Source organism: Macaca nemestrina, chromosome 14, assembly GCF_043159975.1.
Source record: "Macaca nemestrina isolate mMacNem1 chromosome 14, mMacNem.hap1, whole genome shotgun sequence".
NCBI classification, from domain to species: domain Eukaryota; kingdom Metazoa; phylum Chordata; class Mammalia; order Primates; family Cercopithecidae; genus Macaca; species Macaca nemestrina.
In genome coordinates this window covers 17,192,133-17,211,413 of record NC_092138.1, presented here as the reverse complement: position 1 = coordinate 17,211,413, position 19,281 = coordinate 17,192,133, and the positions used below count along the sequence as shown (strand labels likewise).

General features: G+C 36.5%; 1 long non-coding RNA gene across 2 annotated transcripts in view; it reads right to left on the bottom strand.

The window, feature by feature from the left end:
- The window catches only part of LOC105498735 (uncharacterized), a 234,283-nt gene that overhangs the window by 29,299 nt on the left and 185,703 nt on the right, over positions 1-19,281 (bottom strand). Inside the window, exons 13-15 of one of the 2 annotated variants that reach the window (XR_011612402.1) lie at positions 4,888-5,001; positions 3,776-3,881; positions 3,121-3,248 (exon numbers count right to left, since the gene is read on the bottom strand). This is a non-coding gene — a long non-coding RNA (uncharacterized lncRNA). The remainder of the gene's footprint in view (positions 1-3,120; positions 3,249-3,775; positions 3,882-4,887; positions 5,002-19,281) is intronic. The other variant, XR_011612399.1, reaches the window with a different exon arrangement.

Sequence of the window (19,281 nt, the reverse complement as noted above, 5' to 3'; positions counted from 1 at the left end):
TATAAATAAGTAAAACGTGAATTAGAAAATCACATACCCTATGAAAAATACCAAATAACATTAAATAAAGAAATAGTGACAGCAATAAATACTTTCAGCGAAGGCATTCTGGAAACCGCTTTGCTGGGGATGGTATTTTAATGGGACAGTAAAATATGGGTAGAATTAATATATGCAGGGAACTAAATAAATCAAAGAAGCAATGGATACGTAGGACTTCAAAACAAGAAAACTGATTTTACAACATATGGATGGGAAAATCGTGTGATTCATTTTTCTTTTTTTTTCATCCTCAGTCATTAGCCCTGCTTCAATAAGATTCAGTTTCACTTAAGATTTATTTTAAATATTTTTAGACTTGGTACATAATCTCTCAGAAATTTATAGTTTTGCTGAGGAGACTGATAAAAATAGCTGCAATTTAATCTTTAGGTATACTCCATAAATTGTACTGATGACATGAAACCAAATAGTCATTCTTAAATTAGTGCCTGCATATCCCCTCGTGTTGCACACTTAGGCACCCAACCCATAGAATAATCATGGTGTAGCTACCCACAAAATTAATTTTACTGCAAAACTGGGGCAGAGTCTTTTTCGGTCTTGTGTTGTTGATGTCTTTGAACGGTTTGTCACATATGTACACAAGAATCGACAGAATGTATATTCCGTGTCAGCTAATCTTTTGCTTTTTCATGAAAGTCCAAAGAATAAAAGGTTTTTGTGTGCCGAACAAGAAATCTATTTTTGTGACAACTGAAAACCTAGCATGCCATTTACATCATGAACAGGGAACACTGCTGTGACAAGACCAGACTGGTTACTAGTCACTGGTCCTCAAGGCTAATTCTTGTCTGTCCAAATAAGTTACAACATGCAAATTTGAAAAGAATTCTCACTAGTAACCCTTTTGGGCTTTCCTTTTATTTATAGATTGGTGTGTTAACTGATAAACCACTGTTTGGCATTTTTGTTTTGAATATATACACTCATATACAATCATTGGTTCTTCCTGACACAACCACATTCAATAATATGTTTTACATACTGAGGATGGATTTCATGATCTTAAAAGTGTCTCCCATGCACTTTCCATTTTATATTCTTCTCTGTTCCTAGATTGCATAAAACTTTCATCCTCTATCTTTGGGGAGCTTATAAATTATCCGAGCTGCTAAAAATGGAGGCTGCTGAAAATATATCTACCAGGGAAAATCGATCAGGTGTCTGCAAAGTATCAGAGCAGATACATTCTCTGCTGGATGATGCATTAGTATATTATGCCCGCTGCTGAGGATTAAAAGGGCATACCCCATTCTCAAAGGGCCTTGGATGATCCACAGGAGTTGGTGGACCACCTTGGCAGCTTCTTGGAAATGAACATTGGTGAGTCTCCTAATGCTGCTCCCAAACCTGTTCACATAGTTCTCTGTGGGCTGAATCTTTCCCGTGTTTGACTTCTCATTTTTCCCTCCAGCTCAATCACCCCCAGGCATATGAACTTCAGAGAAAGAGGGAATTTTTACATCTGTCTCTTTTCCTAATTCCATTGACATGGATTTAACACTTGTTTTCTCAAGTCTCCCCTTCTGATTTTCAAAATCCTGTTCTGGATGTTAAAAAAAAAAAACTGAACACCTAGAGGTCTTTTAAAGGCCCATAAAAACATCTCAAGGCAATAGGGATATCTTTTACTAGTCAGCGAAGGCCACATTCAAGTTGGATATAAAATGCACAAAGATAAATATTTCAATCTGTGATTCAAATAACTTCATATGAACACAACTAAATTTAGCTGTAATTTCCATCACAGTAACTGCCACAATATTACAAAATAGCCAAAAATGTTACTTTTTATTATAGTATCACTACTATTGTTTTAAATTATATTTTGTAATGGATGTATAAAATATTGGCTTAGGCCGGGCGCAGTGGCTCACATCTGTAATCCCAGCACTTTGGGAGGCCGAGGCGGGTGGATCACAGTCAGGAGATTGAGACCATTCTGGCTAACACGGTGTAACCCCGTCTCTACTAAAATTACAAAAAATTAGCCGGGCGTGGTGTTGGGTGCCTGTAGTCCCAGCTACTCGGAGGCTGAGGCAGGAGAATGGCATGAACCCGGGAGGTGGAGCTTGCAGTGAGCCAAGATCGCGCCACTGCACTCCAGGCTGGGCGACAGAGCGAGACTCCGTCTCAAAAAATAAATAAATAAATAAATAAATAAATAAATAAATAAATAAAAAGTTGTTTTTTGGCTTAAACCAGAAAGACCTAATGAGAAGCTTTGAAACCTGTGACTGTTAATTTATACAAAATTAGAAAAATAAAATTAGAAAAATCTGAAGGTATTGAGAGTGATCTCAGAAATAGTGTTCCAGAGATTCGTCGTATCTGGAATGTTTAGTACATTTAAACTGCTACCCTATAAATAGTAAGCATCTGCAAAATAAAATACATTTTGATGTCTATGTAAAATACGGGTTTTCACAATGGAGGGATAACAAACCTAATACCTGTGAAACCTTTTGCGAAAAAACATTAGGACAAAATAGTCTGATACTATCACTTTTGCAGCAGCATTTAAAACACAATTAGCAAATTTTGAAGAATAATTACTGGAGACGTTTTTCAAATAAAAAAAAAGTAGAACACTGTGCTAGAGAGAATTCAATCAAAATATAAACAGGGAAATAAAATATCTTTCAAAGTTAACTTCAAGGGCATTTTCAAACTACCGTAAAAGATGAAGCTAATGTAACAGGAGACTATTTGATGGCACTCATGCTATAGGCATGGCTAAATCTATTTTGGATCAAAAAGAGGCAGCCAACCTGAAAAAAAGGAGCCCCTATCAAACTTTGGGAGTGGTAACCCGCATCAAGGACATTGCTCATTCTGAATGACCCAGCAGCCTCTGCATCACTTACCAAGAATACTCACCTCAAACAATATGCCTTCTGATTTCCTCAGTGTGTTCAATGGGGTGGCAAAAATGGAAACTTTTATTTAACAAAAAGTCTGGTGATATGAATAACTTTTTTAAAAAACAATAGGAAGTGACTTTGAAAACTTACTTCACAGATGAACTCTAGCTTCATCTGGAAAATTGCAACCCACCTGTGCAGCAGGGTGCCACAGCATTGTAACTCTGGCTTCAATGATGATTTTCCTCACAGAGAAGGGGAATTAAGACATCCAGCAAAAGGTCAGGCTTTGAATAAGATGAATTAATTCCTTTTTTGGTCCTGCGTGATAAAGAATGTTTAACAAAATTGGCTTATCCAGCCGATACTTTTTCAAGGCTAAATAATGTCAATCAATAATGGCAGGAACTCTCAAGGTTGTTATTGCCTATGACAAGATCATTGCAATTAAAACAAATGCTGGGAGATGAAACAGGAGAATTGCTTGTGGGAATGATGAGGTATTTGAGCATTTTAGTTCAATTAAAAGTAATGATGTTTACAATGTCTTTGTTAAAGATAAGAATAACATCATCATTCATCTTTCTTCACTGAAAAGAGTCCTTTGATGAGTATATGCCAGTGATAGTAAAATGGAACGCCCACCTGTGGAGCCGAGAACTTTCAACCCCATCATATTACTCAAATACACAAACAATTTATAAAATTTCTGACAAATACAATGTGAATATACATTGTCTTGAACCGTCTCTTCGGCAACATTCTTGGCATTTTTATTCAGTGATTATTACAATACAACCTATCCATCAGTAAAAGAAAAGAGCTATGACCTGGCTTTGCATACATACCCATACTTATACTCCTGAAGGTAATGCCAGGATGGATTTCTTGGTCATGGGACCTTCCTCATTTCAGTCCATTTAATTTTTAAAATTCATCAACTCAGTGCAATGTCTTATCCAACAACCAAGAAATACAGAAAACAAATTATCTAAGTGTAAGCAATGGCATTTAAATCCATAAATAATTTACATTAAAGCAAGCACAAATATATTATTGAATAGAATGCAAAATTTGAAAGAATCATTAAGATAAAAAATATGGTAGCTATTATCTTTAAAGAGTCAACCAAAACACCCAGGACATATTTCCCTCTTTAGGGCTACTAGGAAGAAAAACTTGTGAAGTTTGGCATTATTTAACCAATGGTGATGCTTGTGTTTTCCACGTACTTCTAGTAAGCTAGCCACAGAAGTGACCAACACATTCTCAGTCACTCTCCCCTGTGAAAAGTGGTTTTCAAATGAGATGGTGATGTTTAGAAAAATCAATATCAGTTTTTTATCAAATGAAAGATTTAATCATTTTAATCAGCTAGGTTTTCTCCACAAGATGAGACACATCATTTTTAATTCATAAATGAATTGAAGTGATCATCATTTTCAAATGAAATGAAATTAACTAATAACATAAACTTCTTTCAGTGTATTCATGTCTCTGGTTTAACTATTTATTAAATATATATTTAGAAAGAAAAGATATCCTTTAAGGAATCTCACTAAGCATTGGGAAAACTCAGTCTCTTGGTCTAAGATAGCAAAGTTATTTTCTTCAGTGAATTCTGTTTTTTTAAAATTATTATTATACTTTAAGTTCTGGGGTACATGTGCAGAACATGCAGGTTTGTTGCATAGGAATACACGTGCCATGGTGGTTTGCTGCACCCATCAACCCATCACCTACATTAGGTATTTCTCCTAATACTATCCCTCTCCTAGCCCCCCACCCCCCAACAGGCCCCAGTGTGTGATGTTCCCCTCCCTGTGTCCATGTGTTCTCGTTGTTCAGCTCCCACTTATGAGTGAGAACATGCAGTATCTAGTTTTCTGTTCCTGCATTAGTTTGTTGAGAATGATGGTTTTCAGCTTCATCCATGTCCCTGCAAAGCACATGAACTCACCCTTTTTGGTGGCTGCATAGTATTCCATGGTGTATATGTGCCACATTTTCTTTTTCCAGTCTACCATTGATAGGCATTTGAGTTGGTTCCAAGTCTTTGCTATTGGGAATAGTGCTGCAATAAACATACATGTGCATGAAAAAGTTGGAAGTTAAAAGTTAATGAATAAAAGAACAATGTGGATGCATCCCAGTTTTGCTTAAAGCCTAAACATCAGATACAGTTTGGAGAGGAAATTCTAGTTTGTTAACTGCTAAATGTACGAGTTTGACCAACTTACTTAGCCTGTCTGTGTGTCTACCTCCTCATGTATCAGATGATCATAATGTAATCATTGCCACATGGTTGATTTTGTGTGATTATTTTAGATCATGTATGCAAAGTGGTTAGTCCAGTGACTAACACAGATTAAGTATTCCATAAAAGTTAGTATTTTTTAAAGAACCCCAGGATATAATAATGCTGATGTGAGGTTTCAACACAGTAAATGTATTGTTTCTCTCCTCTACACCAGGAAGACCCTTCACAGACAGGTGTGCTCATGGATGTCAAGCCTGGAGAAGAGGTAATAGCACAGTACTGAGGAGCCTACAGTTATCAGTACAGCTAGGAGCAAGTTCATCCCAGAGTCGCAAATGCTCCAAACTGAATTAAGCTTGAGAAATTGGAGATTTCAAAGGAAGACCGAGATTGGTACAATGGAAATGGGTTTCAGGGCACCCTTCAAACCACAAAGAACCTGAGAAAGAAGAAATAACTGAAATATGAAGGCTGAATAAACATTCAAATTAGAAATTATTAGGAAAAGGTACCTATGCAGATGACAGTCTGCAAAATTCAGAATCAGCAGAAGCAAGGGCAGTCCTGCTTCTGGCTTTTCACATCTTTTCTACCATGTGACACATGGGCAATTTGGGTCTATTTAAAGGATCGACAATACAGCAGGCTACTTGGGGTGTGTCCTGGGGGATCTTGCGAAATCCAGAGAAAGAGCAAAATAAGTGATTCGGGTAATATAAAATAAGTCCTATGAAGACCAATTAGAAGTATAATGGCTGTTATGTCTCAATAGAAGGGGAGTAATTATTACTTCAAGCACTTCAATGAAAGTACAGTATTAGAGATTTGACAGCTGATTTTAATGTTCATGGAAGACTCAAAGGACAGAATGCACTTGGATATATTTCTGTTTATAAAAAAAGAAAACCATTTGACAAAGCTTTGTAAAGATCTGCAAAGATGTACTATGGGAACCTTGACTCTGATATCAAGACAGTGGTCAATCATCTTCCTGAGATGGTGTATTATTAATAGTTAGCTAGGGCTTTCATAACAAAATACCATTGGCTGGGTGGCTAAAACAAAAGGAGCATGTATTTCCTGACATTTCTGGAGGCTGGAAGTCTAAGATCAAGGTGTTGGCAGGTCGGGTTTCTCCTGAGAATTCTCCCTGGTGCACAGATATTCCTCTTTTCGCTGTGTGCCTGCATGCCCTTTTCTCTGTGTGTACATTCCTGGTCTTGATTTCTGTGTCCAAATTTCTTCTCATGAGGACATCAGCCAAATTGGATGAAGGCCCACCCTAATGGCTTCATTTTAATTTAACCAAACTCTTTAAAGACCATCTCTAAATAAGATTCCATTCTGAGGTACAGGGGGGTTAAGACTTCAACATATAAATAATGGGAGGACACAGTTTAGCCTATAACAGATGACTTAACTGGTGATGGTAACCATGAGTCACCAAAGACCTCTTGCATTATCCCTGCCCTGTCCTACCCCCAACACACAGGCACATAGCCCGTGTTTTCAAAATTTTAACCCACCAAACCATATGTTTAAAAATCTAATTACTTTGTTTACCAGATTTCAAATTAAGACAGCTGTAACTACATATGAGAGTTGCTTAACATCATGGGGAAAAAAGTGTTTTATGGTGGATAGATGTGTATTTGATCCCACACGAAGAAACTTGACCTTTCAATTCTGAAAGCAAATGCATAATTTTGGTTAGATTTCAAAATACTGAAAATTTCTTATGGATTTCCATATCCACTTTGGAGAGGCTGGGGTGGAAACCACTGCATTAGTTGTTAACCTTTCTAAAAGTGAGTCTCTGGTGAGGTTATTTTCTTCTGTCTTCCAACTTTGTGGTTTTATGATAACACTTAGAGTTGGCCTTTGAAAAATAGCTGGCCCCCTTAGTAGAAGGCTCACAAACGATGTGGCAGACATATACGGCCACCCAGGGGCCTAGTCCCGTACTTCTCATAAAAACACTCTACCCGTTGGTGGACAATTTTTCCCCCAGCATGCATAGTTCAGTGAATTATGAAAAAAAAAAAACATTTTGGTCTCCCTTCTGAAGAGGCAGACACCTCAACTATGCTGAGCTAAGTGGACAGTCTCTTTCTGGAATCTGCATCTTAACCAAAGTAAAAAAAAAAAAAAAAATTACCACATTGGAATGCATTCACCCAAAGAATTGTTGCCTGCTATCAAGAACACCATTTGTTTGGGTGCCTATCATTCTTAAGCTTGGCTTTTTCATCCGTTCATTCAGATCTGGGAGCACTCTCATGACCTAACCATGAAGTTCCCTTTTCTTTAGTTATCTCAAGTTAGTTTCTGTTACCCGAATGAGAAAAAAAAAAAAATCCTAATAATACCAACTACACTAATTTATAAGACTTCAGACAATTAACGTCTGTACATGGCTATCTTACTTCTTTAAATAATCCCTATCATCCATATGCCAACTGAGAGTGGAAATACCATTGCCAAGCAAAAGAATTTTCCCGAATGAGGCATTAGGAGAAATGAGGGGGATTTAACTGTGCAGGGATACTCTTCCTGCAACCGAGAATCAGCTGAACATTTACAACTGCAGTCCTCAGATGTCATTACATAGCCAACTAATTTATGAGAAAAACCTACTTTACTAATATTTGTATGTAAATGTACCTTTTATGTATTTGGAGCCATTTGGTCCTGCATAGCAAGTTCTGGGTCAACAGTTCTCAAACTGTGGTTCCAGGACCAGCAGTATCAGTGTCACTTGGGAACTTGTTTAAAAAGCAAATACTTGGGTACCACTCCCAGACCTACTCTATCAGAAACTCTGCAGGCTGGACCAGCAATCTGTGCTTTAACAAGCCCTCTAGATGCCTCTGATGCTTACTGAAATTTAAGTATCTTTGGGTTAAAGTATTGGACTGGAATGAGATCCCTCACCTCAGTAGCTAACAACTTTTCTCGTGGCTAGAGAATATAAGAAATTCTTAAAGGCATCCCTTTAGGGGTCTTGTCCTAGTTGGACCAAAGCCCTCCTCTTCACTCTACTCCTAGCACTTCTTCATCAGTTGCCTCAAGAAAGAGAGGAATGGTCATTAATGAAAGGCAGGAGGTCTGAAAATAGAGCAGTGCTGTCATTTGTGCAAAGCCTGCAACCTCGTTTCCAACTATTTGATTGTTTTATTTGCCCAGAGGCACTACTTCTCACACATTTGGCTCCTCTCTTTAGAAGGACCCCCCAACTAATCATTTTCATGTGCTTCAATGCACTGCTCTCCCAAGTATTCTTTTTAAATTGAGTGAAAATTAAAACTAATGCATACAGTTCCATAATAACATTTCTTTTAATGAGACCCATCTTCTAATGGAAAGGACTGCCCTACTAAATTAAAAGTACAGAAATATATAAAACACATAATCCAGCACATGAAACCAAAAACCTAATTTATTCATTCATTTCACTAGACAATGTGATGAAGCATAACAGTAACATGAGAAAATGAAATTGTGTTCCCCATCTCCTCCTGCCATTTCCCCTTTTCTACTTAGAAAAGGTCAGCATGAGAAAAACTTGACCTTAAAATCTACTTCCCATAAAACGAAACCAGTGAAAGCAAATATATTCCATGTCCTACTAATCTGCAAATCTAATTGTAAATTTTTAAGAAACCTCTTCATTATATAAAATCTTTTTTTATTTCAAAGGTCTTTAAGATTTAAAAAAATTATTTTTAGCAAGCCCAGGATAATTCCAAGTAATTTCAAAATCGCTATCGCAATAGTACTTTGGTTATAGGTTAAAAAAAACAAGTACATAATCTGCAGTGTTTTATGAGGTTATTAATTTGAATTATGAAATTCTAATTGCCTAGGAGTTTGTCCATAAACCACCACTCTCCTCTAGTAGGATGGAAAAGAACACAAAGTATTCCCACCAGGAAGCTTGGAAGCTTGTCAGAACCTACAAATGTTTCTCAGACTTCATGGTTTCTTTTAGAGCTTTGGATATTTTGCAAAACCTCTGATCAAAAGGTAACCATGACCTCAGAGGTAGGGGGTTATGTGTGCATGTGTGTGTCTGCACGCACGTGCATGTGTGTATTTAGCTTTCTCTTGGCATGGCTATGCACACTGAAATGCTGGAATTGCAAGAGTCCAGACTACGTTAACTCCTCTAATGACTGAGATGTTCTTATTTTATAATGACCGCTAACTAAATGGAGATTATTTGGTATGTGTTTGTGTGTGTGTGTGTGTATTTGTGTGTGTGAGTGTATATGTGTATTAGAAGCTTTTTCTTTTTATGTGTGTAATTAAATTCTCTCATTTTTTCCAGTCACATAATAATGCAAGTATCCCCATATTTATTTCAGACCTTGGTCATTAATACATTAAGACCACAAATCTTGTTTTAAGATAGAATACTTTTCTATGAAGGATATCAGCTCAATTATTTATTCTAGTTAGCTTTTTTCATTTTTAATAAACAACATCTGTTTCCTTAAGTTTTCACGATACGGATAAAAAGCTCTTCATTCCACACATCTCATCATGCAATTGACCTACATGTACACAGAATCAGAAGATTAATGTTGAACTTATTCCCATAAAACAGCATGAGGTCCAACTACAAGCCACACAAAATAAATGTTAGTTGAGTAACATTATAAAAGTAGTAGTGACAGTTTTAAAATGCCTGTACAAAGGAAACTTGTCCACAGCTAAAGCTAAAAGAAAAAAAGAAAAACCTTCAAGAAACAAAACAAATGGAAAAAAAAAGAAATAAGAAAAGAAATAAGAAAACCACTTGAAATGAAACAATGTTATAAACTTCTTATGTAAACACCCTTATTTTCTGTAGTTTGTAACCAGAATCTAGTTCCTAGTGGAATCTTGAAGTACATTGTAAATACTAATTAACAAATTCATACTACCCTCCCTGGGTGGTTAAAAAGAAAAGCGTGTAGTGATCCAGGCAGTTCATGAAATTTAAAGATGAGTACTTGGACTGTAGGATCAGTCATAGCAATGATGTGTGGTAAAGAAAAGTATCTTTATTCAGATCTTTGCACAAGTCAGTGGCTGTACTGGACGAATCACCAGCTTCTAGACATTGAGACCAATCATTCAGCCGCAGTGTTTCTTAATTGACTTTATTTGGTTTTGGTGTTGAAGTAGTTTTCCTCCAATGAGTAGGTGGCTCAGTGAGAATCCCAAAAGAAAACAGCTTCTAAAAGGGCTTTTGGTACTTAGAGGTTTTGGAAAAATGACAAGAAGAAGCATTTTCCTGGAGTAAATATTATTCCTTGGAACAAATCAAGGTATTGACTCTAACAACAACAAAAAAAGTTAACAAAAATTCTGTACAGCAGCAACTGGGATAACTTCTGAGAAATTACTTTCTAGTGACATTAAAACAGTAAATATTCAATCTGATTTATAGCTGTTTTTTCTTTTGACTGAAAATGTGCAATGTATGTGGCCTGAATACATGTTCTTGTCTCAAATATTCTACCACACACATTTCCACCAACTGTGAAGGCAAACACATTTTTACTAATGTTATTGCTTATGAAAATTTTCCTTATAACTTAAAATCCTAACTCTGTGTTTTCTTTTGAACATTCACATTTATAAATGGGCAACTGTTAAACCACTAGCTATTTCTCTTAGAGTTACCATAATAAGGTGATAAAGTAAGTGATCCAACCTTTCAGATACGATGAATTTTCTATTTTCTATTTGGGAATACCATGTCGTAAGAAAAGAATCCTTAAGAATGAGAAAATTTTAAGAATCATTCTCAGATGTCACGGTCTCTCCTTACCATTTCTCCAATAAGGTTGTTTCAAGTTGTCTGAAGTTGTCTTTCATACAAAAAAGCAACTTAGGTAAAACTTGTCTGATCTTGTATTTTTAAAACCACTGGCAACATGCATTCCTCATTTAGCTGGACTTGGGGATTCACCCAAATGGAATAAAAATACACCAGCCTATTCTCCTAGTGTTATAGATATAATTTGGCTAGAACACTTCCTTAGAAGTAAGACATCATTCTCAAAAATCATTTTATATGGTATTTAGAACACTTTATATGGGACATAAGGTGTTTTATGAGTAAGTCTCACGCCAGATGCGGAAGGTGAATCCCAGAGGAGGTGAGCAAATCTCTGTCTCCGATTCAGGAGCAGAGTCCACGTCAAACTGTTTTCTACTCAAGCAGAGCCTCAAAGGGTTTTTCAAATCCCAGTGGCACCTATTAGCTGCCAGGAGTCTGTCAGGTGTGTGAATGTAAGTTTCTGCCAACACTGGTACCTCCTATAGCCTGATGCTGCTAGGTTCCCTGATGGGGGCCTGCGATCAGGTTTGAGTGCCCTGTAACAATGGCATTTAATGAGCCATTCACCCAAATAATACCAACTGTTATAAGGGAAAGAAGCATGGGAGGGTTAGGCTGTGTGAGACAACCTCGAATTTCAATTCTGACTGTGCTATGTGTTGATTGTATGACTCTAGGGTGCTGCTAAATTTTTCTAAGTATCACACATTTTGAGTAAAATGATTGTGCTGGTCAATCTGCTATGTCTCAGATCCTAATTCACCTCACTACTTTCTGCTTTGTGTGACTGAAGCTGGGACTCTATCCACTACATTTCTTTGGTGCTCGCTGGCTTCTTGTTAGGTTATTCAGAAGAAGGGAATGGGGAGGCCTTCCTTCTTCTCTTTTTCTTTCAGTTCTCAGTGACTCACCTGCCATGAGTCTTCCCATAGCAGGGGAAATGTTGGACCCAATTTTTTGTTGTTGTTGTTGTTTGTTTGTTTTTGAGACATAGTCTCCCTCTGTTGCCCAGGCTGGAGTGCAGTGGCGCAATCTCAGCTCACTGCTACCTCTACCTCCCGGGTCCTGGTTCAAGCAATTCTCCTGCCTCAGCCTCCTGAGTAGCTGGGATTACAGGTAACATGCCACCATGCTCAGCTAATTTTTGTATTTTTAGTAGAGACAGCGTTTCACCATGTTGGCCAGGCTGGTCTTGAACTCCTGACCTTGTGATCCACCCACCTCAGCCTCCCAAAATGCAGGGATCACAGGCATGAGACACCATGCCCAGCAGCCCCAGTTTTTACTGTCCTATTGGCACTCACAAAATAAGGCTCACAGTCTCATAGAGGTATCAGCAGCAGACACGCAGTGACTCCTCCGCCTAAGTTCCAACTTCTTGGCACCCATTGATTGACATTCTACATTCTGATATTTTTAATTACTTTCCTTTATTCCTCCAGTATTAGGGGTTGTAGTGACTTTCTTGATTACTTCCATCTTCCTTTTTCCTCATTCAGCAAACCAACACCTGTGTACCAATAGCCTATACTAAATTCTTTCCATTGGATTACCCAGTGTGGTTTCCATTTCCCTGACTGGTTCCTGACAGATACAATATAAGATAGAACTACTTAGTTAATCTTTTATGTGGATTAAATGAGATACGGTATGTCAAATGCCTGTTACAAGGTTTGACATATAAAATAAATTATATATCTCATCCTCTTGTAACATTATCTCATATTATTCAAAAGTTATCATCATACCCATATCATTATTCATGCCATATCCATTTTTATTTTACACTTCAACCTATCAAAACTCCTGTCTCCATTTGTAAAAGCTAATCTCATTGGCACAATTCCCCTCTGCCAATATATTAAGTTTCTGCAAGTTGTGGCCTTAGATATAAAGTATTTGAATTGACAGAAGAACCCTGGTTTTCTAACTCTCAGCTGCTTTCAATAAGGTATGGAATCATAGAAGACATTTTTAACGACAAGCTCCCTGACGCACTTTTAAAATATTATTATTATTTTAGTGTTTGTGAAATTGTACCACTAGAGTTATCTTTGCATATTGGAATAAAAAGCTTTGTTGCTCAGTCTCAGTAGCCACATGACAGGACCATAATGTGTCATCAGAAGATCTTCCAGTTCTTCTCCTTAATCATCTATTTTCAGTAAGAATTAGTAAGCCATTTTTATCCATAATCAGCCCTTACTGTCTTTAATATCAAAGTGAATATTCTTTATTTTCTCATCCCCTTCTAATATTATCTGATATTATTCAAAAGTTATAATCATGCCCACATCATTATTCATGCAATATGCATTTTATTTCACACCTAAATCTACCAAAACTCAGTTGAGAAAACTTTCTCCAAGTTTACGAGACTATCTCTAATGAATAGGAATTCATGAGAGATACCTATTATAGCTTCTTGCAATATAGTAATTAATTGTTCTCAAACTAGAAATTTTGTCAGCTCACATAGTTAAAATATCCTAACTTTATTGCATAGAATATGTTTTTTATCATGACTTGTGACTGCCTAGAGAACCTGACATAAATATTTGCTGTCTGATTTGCCAACCTTTAATATTTTTATAATGGGATACATCATCTGAGACTTCCATTTTTTTCTGAAGGCAAGACCGAAATGCCAAAATAAGTACATACATAGTATATTTCTTGAAATTTATCAATGTAGATGGTTAAAATAAACGTTTTAAGATCTTTTCTAATTACAGATTCAGTGAAGAGAACTAACCTTTGAAATAATGCTAGGGACAATATGCCATACTTTTTCTTTCTTTGCCCTATAGCTAACTGCCCCTCCATAGATGTATTAAGACATGTGTAAAGAAGCACAATCCTAATGAAACAACTAGATTTTTAAGTAGAAAAATAGAAATATTTGATCTTGCATTGTTTTATTCATGAAATCAATAGTATGTGCAAGTTGAAAAATTCCCAATATGCTGGCACAGAAATTAAATTTGTGAAATGAGGAGTCAATCTCTTTGCTTTTCAATTCTCCATCATTATGATGATAAACTCAGTGGATGACATAAGTTATTGCCTTAGAACAACTAATGAATCCAGAAATGGCTACTCACTTTGAAATATGTGCAGATAACAATAACGACAGAGCAGGAATCACCTGATCCTGAAATTAACAAACTCAGCATGAAAAAAAAAAACCAACTTAATCATCTCATGACTAATCCCTTGAGTGAATCAATTATTTAACAATATTATCTTTCCTATGCCAATGACCCCTCTATGTGTCTGAACAACTTGAAGGCGTAAGAAGGATAAAGAAATCAATGAAAACATACAGTCTACATTCAGTTTGACTTTCAGGACACCTGCAAAGTCATGAATGTGATAAAGATTTATGATAACTTCCTCACTGTCTCCCCCTATAGTATGCATCCTTTATTCCTAATCCATAGGTAGGTAATAAAATTAGAGAGTTATGATGATAGGGACTTAAAAGCCAAGTGTTTCTTACAAGGCAGGGGATAAAATGAGATTGAAACTCTGATAATACTCTCTATTCATTTGAAAGGATACATTTTTCATCTTCTCAAAATGTGCCTATAACTCTAGTACTATGCTTAGAATAAAATTTCCTAGCAATTCTTTACTTCTTTTCTCCAAAATAAGGAAACAATGCTTTCAAAGAAAAATCCTATCTTCTCATAACAATCATGATTCCAGTAAATAAAAACATGTATGTGCAAACAAAGCAATGAACCAGAAAAGGGTACTTGTAGTTTCATTCTCACAAATATCTTCAAGTGTGCTTCTAGAATCAACAAAATTTAAAGGGACAGGTGAAGAATAAGCTTTGTTGGCTGAGACTTTAAAAAGTATGCACTAATGGTTTAGAGTAAAAATATGTATATATATCGATCAACTTAGATTTATTTAAAAACCGGAAAACGTAAGTTTGTAAAATTGTATGTGAAGATTTGGTAACATGAATGTCTTCTGAGCAGTAAACCACATTTGTAGGAAAGAAATGACTTGAAATTTCAAAATATTTGCATGCTGTTAGAAATTCATAAGTCTCTAAATTTAAGTTAGTTTTAAAACTTGGCTTGTGTGAGTCTCCTAATTCTTTGAAAACTAAAAAAGAATGTAAAGCAAGTAAATTTCAGAGGTTTCTTTTCCCTTGGAACAAACTGATGGTTCTATAAATTGCTTTCAACTGATTTTACCACTCCTAATACTTAAACTAAATGCTAATCGTTCTGATATATTCTTGTTCATGTGTATTAGTTTTCTATTGCTGATGTAACACATCACCACAAACTTAGTAGATTCAAATACTGTAAATTTTTAATCTTTTGCTTCTGGAGGTCATAAGTCTAATTGGTTCTATGAGACTAAAATCAAAGTGTCAGCAAGGCCAGGCTTCCTATGGAAGCTCTAGAGAATTATCTGTTTTCATGCCTTTTCCAGTTTGTAGGAACTGATTACCTTCCTTAGCTCATGGCCCCCGTTTACTACAGCTTCAAATGAGACAACACCAGGTTGAGTCCTTCTTAGATCACATCAGTTTAAACCTCCTCCTAGTCATATTTCCTTCTGACTCTCCTACACATCCTTCCTTCTCTTCAAAGGACCTTTGTGATTAGAGTGGGCCCTTCTGAAGAATCCAAGGTAATCTCATCTCAAGGTGCTTAAGATAATCACATCTACAATGATCTCCTTTTCCATGTCAGGTAACACATTCACAGGTTTCAGGGACTATACTTTGCTCTCCACTTTTGGAGAAATCCTTGGAAGATACTCATTTCATTTAGCATATGATGTAGAGGCACACAATACTCCTCACAGTCAGAACACTTGAGCATGTAATAATATCCCAAACATTTTTAAAATTACGTTTATGTTGTTTTACTTGGTAAATGAGATTTTTGCATATGTGGTTGAGATAGGAAGATTACCTAGGTGGGTAATTGCAAGAATATTTGTAAGATAAAGAGGTAGGTATGAAATAGAGTCAGAGAAGGAGATGTGATGACGGAAGCAGAAGTCAGAGCGATGTGATTTCTGGCTTGGAAGCTGGAAGGAGGCTGTGAGCCATGGAATATGGGCAGGCTTTAGCAGATGGAAAGGCATGGAACTTGACTCTCCCCTAGAGATAATTATTTAACTCTGCTACTGAATCTAAAAAAGGTCTTATCTATCATCCCTGTGACTGTCAAGAGAATAGATCCTCCATACTCTCTCATACACAGGTTTTGTTTTCTCTTTCCCGTTAAGCAGTTTTCCTGTTGCTTGCTTAAGTGGTTTTTTTCCGGATAGAGGAGGAACTATTACGTGTTATTTTGTAAATACATACCCTAAATAAACATATGTGTGTACAAATACTGTGTCATTACATACATTCTGATGATTTCTAATTTGTTGATTGTATCACACACTGTGGTTTAGTGTCAAGCATCCAATCATTTGACTGGTCTTTCATAACGTTCTTCTCAGTGTATACATTCACCAACTTGTCATACTTCTTGAATTATATTTGTTTCCTTCAGTAGTCAACATGTTTCTAATTTATCTTAAGAATCCCTTCAAGCCATTCTAGCCTCAAATGAAAAAGTATAATCATTACCTCATTTTCTTCTGCAAACAGATATGCAGCAGCATTTTTTTCCCCATATTTCTAGAATACTCCCAGAGTTGCAGTTCATGATCATATAAGTTGTACTTCACACAGCTCCAGGGGCACTGTTTACCTCAGAGTCATCATATAATAGATTGGCATATTACTGATTGCTGCAATTTGAAGGTGGTAACTAAGTACCTTAAGAACGGTCAACTGTTCCTATATTGCACGAAGGTGGCATTCTGGCCAGTGAGTGCTACTTAAAATTTGATATCAAAAACTTATAATTTGATAAGAATGACCAAATTTTTGCCCTTAGATCTGATGGAATAGCAAGGATCAAGCTTACTTTTCTGGAGTAAATAACCAGACAACTGGACTAAATATATTTATCAATTAGTTTCAGGCATTGAACAACAGAACAGAACAGTGAAAGAAAAACAAGGCCAGCTACATGTTCACTACAGTTTTCTGCGTAGTTAAAATTTCTGAATCACAGGCACAGAAAGGAGCCCAAATAAAACTTCAAAGACTTTCCGAGTTGAGGATATAGAAACCAAAGAGTGGAGAGACAGTGGGTGCATGGCAGAGCTCCAGAAAGGAGGAAGGTATGAAGAGAAAAAGCTCCTGAAATATGCTTGGGGTACCCTTTGCATTTGTGCAGAGAACTAATCAGTGCATGCATAGAGTTCAAGTCCATGGGACTGACAGAGGATAACTAGGAATATGCAACCTGAACAATACCCAGAGTTGAAACAAAGAGGAAAGATATATGCATTCTGGCTGCTGAGAGTCCCTGGTGATAGCTCATGGAGCCGTGCCTTAGTAGTCAAGCTAAAGTACATCAGGAATGAAGGCTATCGTATGCCAATCATAATAACGCTTAAAAGGAGGCCTTAAAAGATCACACTGATCTACAAGTAACTCAAACTGCTTCCGACAGGAAAGTACAGCACTTTTTAAAGGAAAACAACAACAATACAACTGCTCACATTCCCAGCATTAAAAAAAATTACTAGACATGCCAAGATGCATGAAAATGGGAAGCATAATCAGGAGTAAAGTAGACAATAGGAACAAAATCAGAACGGTGAAGGCTCTTGAAACTAGAAGACAAAAATGTGATTAGAGTTCATAAAACTATGTTTAACTATTTTGAAAGTGAGTATCATAAACGATTTAGTGTTAAAAGCAACAGCAAAGTGCAAAAGAGTCTCCACAGTATACTATGCTTCATGTGGAAAACGATAGGATTTAAGGAAATATGCATGTATGATCTTCTGTGCAAAATAAATACAGGGAAATGAAATCCAGAAACAAGGGATTGTTTACCTACAGAGAGTAGGTGTGAATGGGATGGAAAGAATGGGATAACAGAAACCTAATATCACAAAAGAGGAAAGAATGACATTTTGCAGAGCATTTTTTGAATTCTGATTCTTAGAGCTATAATAATATTTCACATGCCTTCAAACAAATAAGTAATTAAAATTTACCAGGATGTGGGGGAATGGAATACAAACAGTAACAAATGAACTCAACTCTTTTACAAATGATAGTTACAACCACACAGATAGAATTGGGGCAGAAAAGAGCTAAACAAAGTAACTTAAAACAAAAAAAGCAACAGTTTTTGACAGTATCCTCAAGGCTAAAGACAAAAAGAACTATGCACAAATATTTTACTGTAGTTTACAAATGTGTTTTCACAAGGGTATGAGTTTGCAAATATGAAATTACTTTATGTGTATGCTAGGATTGAACAAAATGTAAATACACTGTGGATAATGAGAGCCAGGTTTTCCACCATCAGAGCATGGAGTTACAAATAAGGGAAAGAGAAAGGCTATAATGCATCCTGTAGAGTTGGATTGGAATCAAAAGTATTATATGAAATCATTGTTTTTAGTATACATACAGATGGATAATTGTAGAAATAAATATAGATGTGTATAAATGTGTGACTATACATACATACATTTTCTAGCTCTTCTAACAAAAGGGCCTAGAAACACCACCATCTCAGTAACAATGAGAACACCATTCTCCAATTAAACGAACCAAGGCTCCTTGGAGACATTTTTGACATCAGGGTTGGGCAGGGAAAATACAAGATTAGTTTGAAATATTTTGTCATGCCATAAAGTAAGGAAATGCTCACAAAACAATGGGAAAATGTGAAAAGGAAACAGAATCCAATTTGAGTAAACTTTCATAGCCAAATTTGAGAACATTTGGGCAATAAAATAAATAACAATAGTGATAGATTACAATCTATAGAAGAAAAAATTCAATTAATGCAGGCCAGGCACGGTGGCTCATGCTTGTAATCCCAGCACTTTGGGAGGCCGAGGCAGGTGGATCACCTGAGGTCAGGAGTTCGAGACCAGCTTAATCAATATGGAAAAATCCCATCTCTACCAGAAAAAAAAAAAAAATTAGTTGGGTGTGGTGGTGCATGCCTGAAATCCCAGCTACTCAGGAGGCTGAGGCAGGAGAATCGCTTGAACCCGGGAGGTGGAGGTTGCGGTGAGCTGACATTGTGCCATTGCACTCTAGCCTGGGCAACAAGAGCGAAACTCCGTCTCAAAAAAAAAAAAAAAAAAGAATTTAAAGGGACCCTTCCTATCTTATTTTATGAACCCAGTACAGT